Genomic DNA, 13,599 nt, shown 5'->3' with positions numbered 1-13,599 from the left:
AACAATTTTTCCCATCAAAGAGATAAGCACCCCAATAGAATTTGACAAAACTAATTACAAGTCTGTCATACAATACATTCTGCACTCTGTAAGACTTTGGTCACACATTGTAAAATAAATTGCAAAATTAGTCCATAAAATAGGAATAGAATACATCCGTTTTTTTAATGTAATGATGTGCTCATTGAAAGTTTATGGAAAAGACAAACACTTTTTATAATTGAATTTCATTGTTTACAATAATAAAACATTGTATTTTATTCCCAAAATATTATAATAGTAGTAAATCCCCCAAATGCCCTGATTAAAAGTTTCTGTACCCTTGAATGTTTGGACTTGTTAGGCTGAGTTCACATATATCAGGCATCCGGCACAGTTTCCCTCTGGTGTGCACCGGAGAGAAACTGATGCTAGAACTGATCCCATCCATTTGAATAGGACAGTTCACAATCATCCAGTGTCTCAATTTTGACAACGGATGGTTGGACACATCGAACGGCACCAGACAGGGGAACAAAGCTTGCTGCATTCCCCTGTCCACTGTGCAAAAACAATGGAAGCTGGATGCCATACAACTGATAACAACTTGTCATCAGTTATGGCATTAGTTGCATCGAGATCTAGGCTGAGTTCACCTATGCCGGATGCCAGACATATGTGAACCCAGCCTTACAGACACAAGGTGACACAAACACACACAGGTTGAAAAAGCTATTTAAAGTGTACCTGTCTCTTTCAATAAAAATAAAAACAATAAAAAAAACTTCTGTATCACAACAAATCTATGGCATGTAAATATACCATGTATATATAAACGAAAACACCCCCCAAAAACAACATAATCGCTGATCTGCGTTTTTTGGGGGCAAAACAACAATGCAGTCAGAGGCAATAGGGAAATACAGTATGAAACGCCAGGCCCACATTTGTTTTATTTATTCCTCTTTTAACCCTTAGGTGGAGTTTATAGTAGTTCGACATTGCAGCATGCTTTAGTTTTTCTCTTTAAGAAGTTGCGTAATTATTTTAAAAAAAGCTAAAAAAAAAGTTGTAAAAATATGTTTAATTTTAATTTTAAATCTTTTCTGTTATTTTTTCTTTTCTTACAGAGCATGTAAAAGAAATATTACTTAAGAAAAGAAAGATCTGTGTAAAAAAAAATAAACACACATAAGGAAACTAAACAATAACCATCATGTAAAGTTCACAATTTATAGGTTTAGGTCTCTGCAGCTACATATCCTGAAGGAGAGAAAAAAAAGCCGCTAGAAAAACAAATTACAGTTGTGGATGCAAGGATTGTGACACGGTGTCTGACACAGCCGACCCCTCTACATGACCTTGTTCAATATGTTTCCACAGGTAATTCCATAACTCCGCAGCCAAGTTTTTAAAGATTTCCTGTTTAAGAGGGGAAACATGAGGAAGTGGCTCATTTCGACGGAGCTCTGCTTTAAAGAACATAAATTATTTGTTTGCTGGAACCTGTATAATTTAGAAGAGGTTTCATCACCTAGTCGTAGGCACATGATGAAATTTATATCTGCTGATAACTGGGATGAAGTTTGAGGCATGTGATGGACTCTTTTTTGTTGCCGTTGGATTCTGCTGGCGTGCGGACGAGAAGCTGATGAATGACCGACTGTGGCAAATTCATAATCCGGAACCCAGTGCAGCTGTAAAGGAAACTAATGGCATGTGGGGACCTTGGAGGTCCCTGAGCTCATACCTGTCTTCTCCATCCCGAATTGATGTCAGTAAAAAGTTGACTTCCTAGATACTGCCAATCTAATTTTGGTGCCCCTGCAGCCATATCTATATCAGTGGCACAAAAGGCACCAAATTTAGCCTGTGGGACAAAACTGGTAGCATCTGTCATCCAAGCATGCTGCTGTCTGCCAGGAAAAGGGACATTGCTGGGCATTCATCCCCTTTAGCTAGTTACTACCGGATGGTGATGCCCCCATGCTGTTTATTTTTTCCAGAATGCTTTAATTTTCCTTCCTCTCCCTGCTCAGCATATGGTTTAACTTTTCTGCTTCTTCACGGGGAACCAAGACAGAGGATTCATAAACTGCCTTTACTTGTTCCTTTCTGAAAGGTTGCACACAAGGAAGAGGGTCCAAAAATAACATCAGTGTGATAAGTCATTAGTCATTTTTCAGTGTACATATGTTAACCTGACCTGCCGTATGTTAATGCATGCAACATCGGAGTCACATATGGCTGTAATAGAAATCCCAACTGGTACTTCCGTCTGTATGGTGCCTCATTACAGACAAAACTTCCCAGAGCTTCATCATTAACACTCAGGCAAAGTTCGATTTCCAAATTACTTTACTGGCCTAAGAGAGAGGGCAGAAATAAGAGCGAAATTAGAGGTTAAATGCGGCTGGTAGAGGCTGGATATGGACAGAATTTGGAACAATCAGCTGTGGAAATGAAAGACAAAATTTGGTTATGTAAACTGCCATTAGCTTATAGAAGTTAACCTTTAAGTAGTTTGCAAATATGTGCATTCAAGATGTATATAGGAATTAAAATAGGCATATTGCGAAAAAAGATTACTTAAGCTGCCAAAAATATGGACCGTTTTACCATTCTTCCTTTTCTATGACCTTTTTTAAAGAGAACTTGACAGCTGTTTTATTCTCCTCATGTTAGAAATAGATTCCAGAAACTTATCAACAGGGAATCGTTTTGGATCTTTACCCTGGGGGACTTTATTCCCAGGAGGTCTAAATGAAACGATCGAGAATGCCCGTTGATATGCTGATACCTGTGGTTTATCCATATATTTTTTACTTTTTTTCATATTTTCTAATTTTATATAACTTTTATTGCGTATTCTAATTAATACATTTCAGCATATTATAAATTTCTGGGTAACCTTTTCAATGTTATCAGAATATTCAGAGATTTTTTATGTATGTATGCATGTATGTATTTTTATGACATTTTCATTGTATAACCGATGTACACACATTTTTTTTTAGATATGCGGCATATGGTCACTTTAAGCTCACTTGAAGGGTTAATCATGGTCCCTATATATTGTATAGTTGTACTCACCTGGGTATGCCTGATGAAGCAGTCATACTGTGAAATGCGCTGCATCATGGGTGATTAACCTCTTAAGGACCCAGCCATTTTACACCTTAGGACACGGCCATTTTTTGAACATCTGACCACTGTCACTTTAAACATTAATAACTCTGGAATGCCTTTAGTTATCATTCTGATTCCGAGATTGTTTTTTCTTGACATATTCTACTTTAACATAGTGGTAAAATTTTTTGGTAACTTGCATCGTTTCTTGGTGAAAAATCCCAAAATTTTATGAAAAATTAGAAAATTTAGCATTTTACTAACTTTGAAGCTCCCTGCTTGTAAGGAAAATGGATATTCAAAATATATATTTTTTATTCACATATACAATATGTCTACTTCATGTTTGCATCATAAAATTGACAAGTTTTTACTTTTGGAAGACACCAGAGGGCTTCAAAGTTCAGCAGCAATTTTCCAATTTTTCACAAAATTTCCAAACTCACTATTTTTCAGGGACCAGTTCAGGTTTGAAGTGGATTTGAAGGGTCTTCATTTTAGAAATAACCCAAAAATGACCTCATTATAAAAACTGCACCCCCCAAAGTATTCAAAATGATATTCGGTCAGCCTTGTAACCCTTTAGGTGTTTCACAGTAATAGCAGCAAAGTGAAGGAGAAAATTCACAATCTTAATTTTTCTACACTCGCATGTTCTTGTAGACCCAATTTTGGAATTTTTACAAGGGGTAAAAGGAGAAAATTTATACATATATTTGTAGCCCAATTTCTCTCGAGTAAGCACATACCTCATATGTCTCAGTAAAGTGTTCGGCGGGCGCAGTAGAGGGCTCAGAAGCGAAGGAGTGACAAGGGGATTTTGGAGAGTACGTTTTTCTGAAATGGTTTTTGGGGGGGCATGTTGCATTTAGGAAGCCCCTATGGTGCTAGAACAGCAAAAAAAAAAAAAACATGCCATACCATTTTGGAAACAAGACACCTTGAGGAACGTAACAAGGAATTAAGTGAGCCTTAATACCCCACAGGTGTTTCACGACTTTTGCATATGTAAAAAAATAAAAATACATTTCACTAAAATGTGTTTCCCCCCAAACTTCACATTTTTGTAAGGGTTAATAGCAGAAAATACCCCACAAAATTTGTAACCCCATCTCTTCTGAGTATGGAGGTACCCCATAAGTTGACCAGAAGTGCACTACGGGCGAACTACAATGCTCAGAAGAGAAGGAGTCATATTTGGCTTTTTGAGAGCAAATTTTTCTCGGGGGCATGTCGCATTTAGGAAGCCCCTATGGTGCCAGAACAGCAAAAAAAAAAAAAAAACACATGGCATACCATTTTGGAAACTAGACCCCTTGAGGAACGTAACAAGGAATAAAGTGAGCCTTAATACCCCACAGGGGTTTGACGACTTTTGCATACGTAATAAGGGGTACTGAATTAGGGATTTGCATAGGGGTGGACATAGGGGTATTCTATGCCAGTGATTCCCAAACAGGGTGCCTCCAGCTGTTGCAAAACTCCCAGCATGCTTGCACAGTCAACGGCTGTCCAGCAATACTGGGAGTTGTTGCTTTGCAACAGCTTGAGGCTCCATTTTGGAAACAGTGGCGTACCAGACATTTTTCATTTTTATTGGGGAGGGGAGGGGGGCTGTGTAGGGGTATATGTATATGTAGTGTTTTTTACTTTTTATTTTATTTTGTGTTAGTGTAGTGTAGTGTTTTTAGGGTACAGTCACACGGGCAGGGGATTACAGCGAGTTTCCCGCTGCGAGTTTGAGCTGCCACGCAAAATTTGCTGCATCGCAAACTTGCAGCCTGATACTCACTGTAAGCCCCCTGCCCATGTGAATGTACCCTGTACATTCACAGGGGGGGGGGGACCTCAAGCTGTTGCAAAACTACAACTCCCAGAATGCACAGTCTATCAGTGCATACTGGTAGTTATAGTGTTGCAACAGCTGGAGGCACACGGGTTGGGAAACACTGAGTTAGGAAACAGACAATGTTTCCCAACCAGTGTGCCTCCAGTTGTTGCAAAACCACTACTCCCAAACATTCTCAGGCATGCTGGAAGTAGTAGTTCGGCAACATTTTTAGAGCCACATGTTGCCGAACTACAACTCCCAGCATGCTTGGAGTTGTAGTTTTGCAACACCTGGAGGACTACAGTTTGCAGACCACTAATACAGTGGTTCCCAATCTGTGCCCTTCCAGATGTTGCAAAACTACAACTCCCAGTATGCCAAAATTGTTCAGGCATGCTGGGAGTTGTAGTTCTGCAACATCTGAAGAGCCAGATGTTACATAACTACAACTCCCAGCATGCCTGGACAGTAAGGGCATGCTGAGGATGTGTAGTTTTGCAACATCTGGAAGGGCACAGTGGTCTCCAAACTGTGGACCTCCAGATGTTGCAAAACTGCAACTCTCAGCATGCCCAGACACCAAGGGCTGTCTGGGCATGCTGGGAGTTGTAGTATACAGGGTCCCATTACAGCAATGCATGTCGCTTTACGGCGACGTGCAGTGCTGTAAAGGGCCCGACCGCGGCTGAAGAGGAACTCACCTGTCGCCACCGCCGCCGTCTTCATCGCCAGGATCCGGGTCTTCAGGGACGAGGTAAGTAAGCCAGGCCCCAGCACTCCCCCGTCACCCGCCGCATCCTCCGGTCTTCCTCCCTTCCTCTCCGGACTTCCAGGGGCCGGGCAGGGCAGGAGAAAGTAACCGCCACCCCCCCTGCGATTGGTCGGTTAACTAACCGATGGACCGCAGGGGATAGGAGGAGGTGGCAGGCTTGCCACTTCGCTCCTATACTTTAGCATGGTCCTGGCTGTCTGTGACAACCGGGATCATGCAAAATTACCGGGCGTTCGGGTCGCAGAGACCCGATCAGCCCGGTATCGCCGCAGATCGCAGGGGCGATTTCCCTCGCGATTTGCATCGATCGACGACATGGGTGGCAGACATGGCCCCCTTCGACGTTTGCCCTGGATGCCTGCTGAAGCATTTCAGCAGGTATCTGCTTCCTATCTCTGCCCGGCGTGCGGCAAGGACCGGAAAACGCCAGGGCGTATGGATACACCCTGGGTCCTTAAGGCCCAGGGTGTGAGGGCGTATCCATACGCCCTGGGTCCTTAAGAGGTTAAACTGAATCGTTCTCCAGTGGTGGTGTCCAGCGCCTTTACTCCCATCGCAAGTTCGGAGGAAGCTAGATATCATGCTGAATGAATGACAGGCAGCATGAAACACAGTCAGGGTTTGTAATACAGAAAAGTATGAGTTACTCTTAAACATTTGCGTGTTTCAGAGAAATCTGCTCCCCACCAGTTTGAGCAATACATCCCTTCCAAAACACACATAGAAAGATATGCCCAAAGCTAGTAAGGTGGGGAGAAGCAGGGACTGCCCCAATGACTAGATAATGTGTTTCAGAGTAATCTGTTTTAGATAGTTCTCTATATTACAGAACCCTGACTTTGTTTTATGCTGCTGTATTTCAGGCAGAAATAAACAACTGTCTGATTCTATTGTTTTATTATGTTGTGATCTTGTATTATATATTATAATGTTTTATTAATTTTCCCTGAATGCTTTCTGAATAAGCCACTTTCTTTGGTGCTGTTCGTTGCTATCCATACATCTCATGAAGTTAGGACCACACTCTGAGTCGTTTAATTCAAAAGGGGGAAGGGGCATTGTGTAGACCACCAGGTCAATGGTCAAGCCAGGGTAGTATTATTCAGCAACTGGAATCCTTATTTTATGACAGTAATACTGCTGACTTCCGGAAAACAATGACACTAGTCAGGAGGATAGTGAACTCGTTCAGCAATTTTCATTTTTTTTTACTAAAACATGCAGACCTTTATCAAAATACAACTGTCTGCTCCCATAGGGGAGAAAACTCCTGACTGAAAAATGCTATGTGGCTCCAGTGGCCTCTGAGGGGTTGGGACCAAAGGAGTTCATGGCAGGAAATCCAGAAAACTCAAAAGAATTTGTCAAAACATTTATGATGCTCTAATAAAATTTGTGAAGAAAGGAAAGGCCCAATAATTGGAACCAGCATTTTGATGTTGAATGTCTGAAACGAGACGTTATTGGCATTGCACCCAACCTGAACATTTTGTGAGGGACTGTTAGACAGGACAATAGAGATGTGAAACTTTTGTTAAACAAGCCTTTCCAATTTCTTAGGGCCACACATTGGAAAGTGTTAGTTCTGGCTCAAAGGTATTTTTGTGAGACTAGTAAGCATGTCTTGGCCACTGATGATATGAGGGATTGTATTTAAATATACCAGCTGGATATGGGTTCATCACCTTTAAGAGAAAGAGGTTGCTTTTCCACTGCCCAGCCTTTCGAAGAATACCCCATGTGATTCCTGTACAGTATGGTTCTTCATCTGCTCAGGGACTTCCACAGCCAAAAGTACGGTGGAAGGTCAGGTAGCAATATTGGAGCCGTCCTTTTTCCCATTAAGCTTTAACAAAGCATTCTTACTTGTTCTACAGCTTTCTGTATTTAGAAATATTTCAATGTATTGTTGTTTGAATTTTTTTTTGCAATTTTATTTATAGAAACTGTAAACAATTGATTAATACACAAAGACCTTTTCTTGTTTGTTGAAAACTCTCTGGCACTATAGAAAGCCTGATGAAGGCGGGTTAGCAAAAGCCTTTTCTTTAAAAAAAAAATTGGCTACTTTCGCATATAGTTTTTGGTGTCCATTGAGTTTATTTAATATATCAGTTTATGGTCAAGAAATTCAAAAAGTGATTATATTGAGGAAACTCAACTTGCTTAGGTCCTAGTGCTTCTAGATTGGTGAACTACTTCATACTCGTCAGGCAAGATCACAATCCTCACCTTTGGCCTTGGAGAGGAAATATTTTGGCACAAAAAGAACGAGGGAGATCACAACATTCCACACAGGCACAAAAGGTGTATGCGATGTAGTTCAAAATATTCATTTAATGGGTTTTTAGGTGATAGAAATATTTTTTAAAAGGGGCCAGACTGGCTTAACAACCTGCCTGGTCCCCCCTTTTGACAATGCACAAGTGCTTGTGGTTCACCACTTTCCAGTCCCAATCTTGGGACAAAGGAAATGCCCACTAAGGAATCCACTGATTGAGACGGGTCACCATTGTGGTCATTGTTTGTTGAAATTGCAGGAATTGAGGAGCAGCATTTACCTGGTCACCATTGGAATGGCGGTGGTGAGGGATCAGGACGGTGAGTATTCCTCCTTTTTTTTGTAAAATCAACCTGACCACTTTAAAAGAATTTTAGTTGTCGCAGGACAACCCTTTCATATCTCCAGACGTTACTCTAAGTAAGGCCTTTGAGTTAAAGGCTAAAAAAATAAAACAAGCAAAGAACAAACAAAGATCAACGCAACACTGCTCCATATAAGGGTCTAGAGTTTTGCCAAATTTAAATGTAATTAAGAAGCAGTTGATTTAAAAGTCATTCTGCATTCTATATACTCTGATTGCCTCAACTCTCGTCCAGACTATCGTCTGTGCCATTCCAGACTTCTCTGGGCAATGGGAACACTTGGAAAGCGGAACAACTTTTCCATGACTAAATGAAATGGCTGCTGATTCATCAGATTTGAATTGGAAAATCTTACTGTAGATTCACTCAACTCTAAAGGGACACTCTGATGGGAAACTTTTTTTTTTTTTTTTTATGAACTGGTGACAGAAAGTTAAACAGATTTGTAAATTACTTCTATTAAAAAATCTTTATCCTTCCAGTACTGATTAGCAGCTGTATGCTGCAAAGGAAATTCTTTTCTTTTTGAATTTCTTTTTTGTCTTGTCCACAGTGGTCTCTGCTGACACCTCTGTCCGTGTCAGGAACTGTCCAGAGTAGCATAGGTTTGCTATGAGGATTTTCTCCTGCTGTGGACAGTTCCTGATACGGGCATCAGGTGTCAGCAGAGAGCACTGTGGACAAGACAAAAATTCAGAAAATATTTTTCTCTCTGGCATACACCTTCTAAAAAGTACTGGAAGGATAAAGATTTTTTAATAGAAGTAATTTGCAAATCTGTTTTACTTTCTGGCACCAGTTCATTTACAAAAAATGTTTTCCACCAGAGTACCCCTTCAAATCTTAAATATGGAACCAAAGAATTGCAATGGTAGGGTGGTGGTGTGGTCTTGCTGCCTGAAGAACCCAAGTGTTGGTCACAAATTGGACATTGTCCATCTCCAAACATATCTCCTTTATTTAGTTACTAACATTTTGGTGAAAAAAAATGTAACAAAATAAAATATTCATACGTTAAAAACAGTATTGCAATATTTATTTTTTGTCCCGATTTACTCCGTATTTTTTTTCCTCCAAGTAATCTGCATCAAACTAATCTAGGATCCTTTCTCTATCTCCAGACAGCCTTTCTTTCCTCTCCTTACTCTCCCAACATTCTGTAAATCTTAATTGTTATTAATTTCCTGCAATTAAAAATTGTGGCTGTGTGTCAGTCTGTAATTTGACAAGCATGCAGACTGTTGACATCCTTCAAGACGTGAAGAGTAAGCTTTTAAACAAGAATCCCCGGTACCCTCCATCCTTCCCTTTACAAATTCCAGTAGAGAGATAGAGAGGGGGAGATAAAAATCTGTATTTGAACAGTAGCTTATATCAAATACATTCATTAGGTTACATGCTTCACTTGATTAATTATATTTAAAGAAATTGCGGGTACTTTGAATCTTCTTCTTATACATTACTGTATGCCACAGATCCCTAATTTCAAGAAGAAAAGAAGCTGAGGGCATTTTTTCAAACTATTCCGGACAGCCTGCTCGGCTCCCAGAGGGGCTGAATGTATTCAAATGTATCTCCATCAATGAACACAGTAATTATGAATTCAGCACTAATTAGTATATACACTACTTTCCTTGCATATTTGATTTCCACAGTGAGATGGTAATAAGGAAAGTGCCCATTTTTGTCGTATCTCATAAAAATTCCACAATGTTCGAAGGGGGGAAGGGCAGATGGTGAAGAGAGACTGGGGATACATTAAATATGAAAAAACTTTACAGATAATTGGTCTGGTTACTGAGGGTATAAAACAACACTCTTACCTTGCAGTTAACATTCTGCTGGCTTAATATGCCGTTTTCAGGACATACAATTCTTATTTAAAGCAAAAAAAAAAAAAATAGATGTGGTTTTTATTTTATTTTTTATTTTTTTTAAGTACAGGCTGATTCCTTCCTGTGCTAGACACTTGAGTAAGAGCAAGCTGTTTGCAGACTCCATGGGATAATATTAGATCAGGCCTTGAAAAAATTATGAATAATTCCATAAACAAATTGCTGGCACTTGCTTTGTGTCTTTGTGTAGTTTCTTTTATTTTTGAGTTCTAAACAAAAGAAAATAAAGATCAGACAAAAAAAATTGTTATATGAAAATGATATAAAAAGCAGAAATGTGGGCCTACGGGCCTATCTTGAATAGGATGCAGGAAATGTTAGAAAATAACAAACCTGAAGACAATAAACCAAAAAAAAAAAAAAGGTAAGTCTGAGACCACGGATTCAATTCAATTCAAGTCACAATAACCCCAGGACAAAGTCTGGGGCACTAAGATCCCAATGAGAACTGACTACCTTAAAACTTAGCTTTTATTGTAATTAACGTAAAATAAGACCTGGTGATTAGTAACTGTTAAATTTGATGTCACTATATTCTAGTATTATATCACTGTTTAAAATCACAGAATGAATAGAGAAAAGCAAATGGTGTGGCCTACTGGCTCCTCCACGGTAAGTGACCAACTGTCACCGCCTCTGTTTATTGATTACCTGGTGGGGCCTACAGGCTCCTCCACCTTATTTATTGGTATCAAGGAGTGGTGCCTACAGGCTTGGCCAACCACCTCTTCCACCATATATAATGTCAGTTACTTTCTCTTAACCAAGGAGTATAAATGACGCAATTAAAACATGAAAAATTGCCGCCCTCTACATGTTTCGATGTCACCGCACAGTCTTCAGGAGGAAAAATGAAGACGGTGTGGTGACACCAAAACATGTAGTTTTTAATTGTGTCACTTATACTCCTTGGTTAAGAGAGAGTAACTGACATTATATATACTGTGGAAGAGCCTGTAGGCCCCACCAGGAGTGGTTGGCCAAGCCTGTAGGCACCACTCCTTGATACCTATAAATAAGGTGGAAGAGCCTGTAGGCCCCACCAGGTTATCAATAAACAGAGGGGGTGACAGTTGGTCACTTACGGTGGAGGAGCCAGTAGCCAGTTTACTTTTCTCTATTCATTCTGTGATGTTAAACGGTGACATAATACTAGGATATAGTGATGCCAATTTTAACAGTTACTAATCACCAGGTCTTATTTTACGTTAATTACAATAAAAGCTAAGTTTTAAGGTAGTCAGTCCTCATTGGGACCTTAGTGCCCCTGAGGTTATTGTGACTCTATTAAAATAACAAACAGACCTCTCAAACTCACCGCTGAAGCTCCGAGGGTCCCCAACTGTCTATGTTTATTTGTACTGCAAAGAAGCTCTCTCCCAGAGGGAAAAGAGCTTGCTCTCTGGTCCCACCTACTGGAAGTAGCAAAGACTGACTCTTTTAAAACCCTCTGGGAATTGTAATGTAATGTAATGCTGAACTATGCTTTAAAGGGGTTATCCAACATGACTTTAGTAATTAAGTGTCATACAGTAATGGGCATGCTTAGCAAGGATCTGTGCTTGTGTTGGTGGTAAATGGCCATGTCCTGTATCCCCCATCACACTGCTGGCTAGTTTTTGGGAACTGGCTACTTCCTGTTTCTCCCTCAGACTACAATGATCAGGATCCTTTGTTTCAAGGTGGGAGGGGACTTATTAGCCTCCCACACATCGGTCATTCCACCCCTTGCAGCACCACACAACCTGATACACAAGCAGTGTACTTGTGTAATGATGAATGCACACACATGGGCACCAGTAACATCATCAGGAGGCTTCATACAAACAGACAAACCAGCAAAGCCCCCTTTTAGCACATGTTTTGTGATGTATTGTCCCGAGCCGCACTGCAAGTTGGGAAAGGTCCGAGACAACATTCATATTGTAGGCTGCAGAAAATGAACTTCTGCATTGAGTAAGGCATTGATTTGCAGTAATGTTACCTCCAGTAGGTGGCATCAGAGAGCAAACACTCTTCCTTCCACTAGGGAGTTACTTTCCATATCCCTTTTTCCCAAATTGCCACTGGAACATGTATGACCACACACTTTTGTCTGCCAAAAGAGGAACTTTACTCCTTTTTTTTGTACAGCCATGACATCACATACATCCACATGGCTACTGCAGTTAATCACTTAGCTCAGCTGTCACGTACCATACCGGCTAGGATCAATATTTGAGACCAGCAATTGGTTGTAGTTGTCATCTGTATGTATATTATGTCATTGCAGGACAGAAAAACAAAGGCCAATGGGAACCACCAGCACCCCTTGGATCTGTGCTTGATTTTACCTGTAAGTATTTTTTTTATTTTTTATTATTGTATAACATTTCCTGCAGACATACTTATTTGGTATACTCTTGGACAACACCTTTAATGGCGAAGATTTACATACTGTAGTTGATATCTTGTAAGAGTTTTAAGTCCTAAATGGCAGATCCTTAATATTGTCAAATTTTTTTCATTTTTTTAATTATAAATCACTGTCTTTTTTTTACATTTCTACATTATGTTTAATTTTTATTTATTTATTTATTTTTTGTTTACACTGTACATTTTTTTTTACATCATTGTTCATTCAGGAACTGTACATTTGCCTAGTCACAAAGTACAGTCATATCTAAAAAAAACAACAAAATAATAAAACTTTCTCGGAGATCTCTCTTTCAATCAAGGCAACATTATGCCAAGTAAAAAAACACAACATATCTTACATATTGTATGTATAAATAGCCAGGGCTTTCTATGCAAAAAAACACAACATACTCCTCAGAAGTCTAGTCTTTGAAGAATGTGTGTCACACGCCTTGTCTTATTTTACACCCTTTCCCCTATTCATTGTAGCGTTGAACAATACCATCTTCCCTAAAGGAAATCAGTAATAAACCCTCTTGCAGGATATCCTATTTATAATTTTTCCCATTCGAATCTTAATATGTGTACAAAATACTTTTGGCTGTTTAAGCCATTCTTATTAATTTGATTCCAAAATCCGGTGTTCAACTTTTACGATTCCAAAAAAGAGTTTTTTTCCCCCCCTTGAAATGTTCTTCCACCTCGTATAATACACTTTGGAACACTTTGGCATTCAGTCTAAATAACTTGATACAAAACCGCCATATAGATTTATTAAAGACCCCATTTGGTTTTATTTAGCTTATCACATTTTTAATTAATAGATTTTTTTTTCGTTTTCTTTATTGCCGGCATGATCTCATTCCTTTACAATATCGATAAACGGAGGCGCACCTGCTCTATAAAACACACTTTATGTGAAACAGGCTATTCAGAATTTACAGCCTGCT

The 13,599-nt window shown here is 39.6% G+C and overlaps 1 long non-coding RNA gene across 1 annotated transcript in view; it reads right to left on the bottom strand.

Annotated features, from left to right (window-relative positions):
• Nucleotides 1–10,333: 10,333 nt before the first annotated feature.
• LOC130282366 (uncharacterized) overlaps nt 10,334–13,599 on the bottom strand; it is a 31,087-nt gene continuing 27,821 nt past the window's right edge. The window contains exon 3 of the long non-coding RNA XR_008846361.1: nt 10,334–10,461. This is a non-coding gene — a long non-coding RNA (uncharacterized LOC130282366). The remainder of the gene's footprint in view (nt 10,462–13,599) is intronic.

This window comes from Hyla sarda, chromosome 7, assembly GCF_029499605.1.
Source record: "Hyla sarda isolate aHylSar1 chromosome 7, aHylSar1.hap1, whole genome shotgun sequence".
NCBI classification, from domain to species: Eukaryota; Metazoa; Chordata; class Amphibia; order Anura; family Hylidae; genus Hyla; species Hyla sarda.
This window is presented reverse-complemented; position numbering and strand designations above follow the sequence as displayed.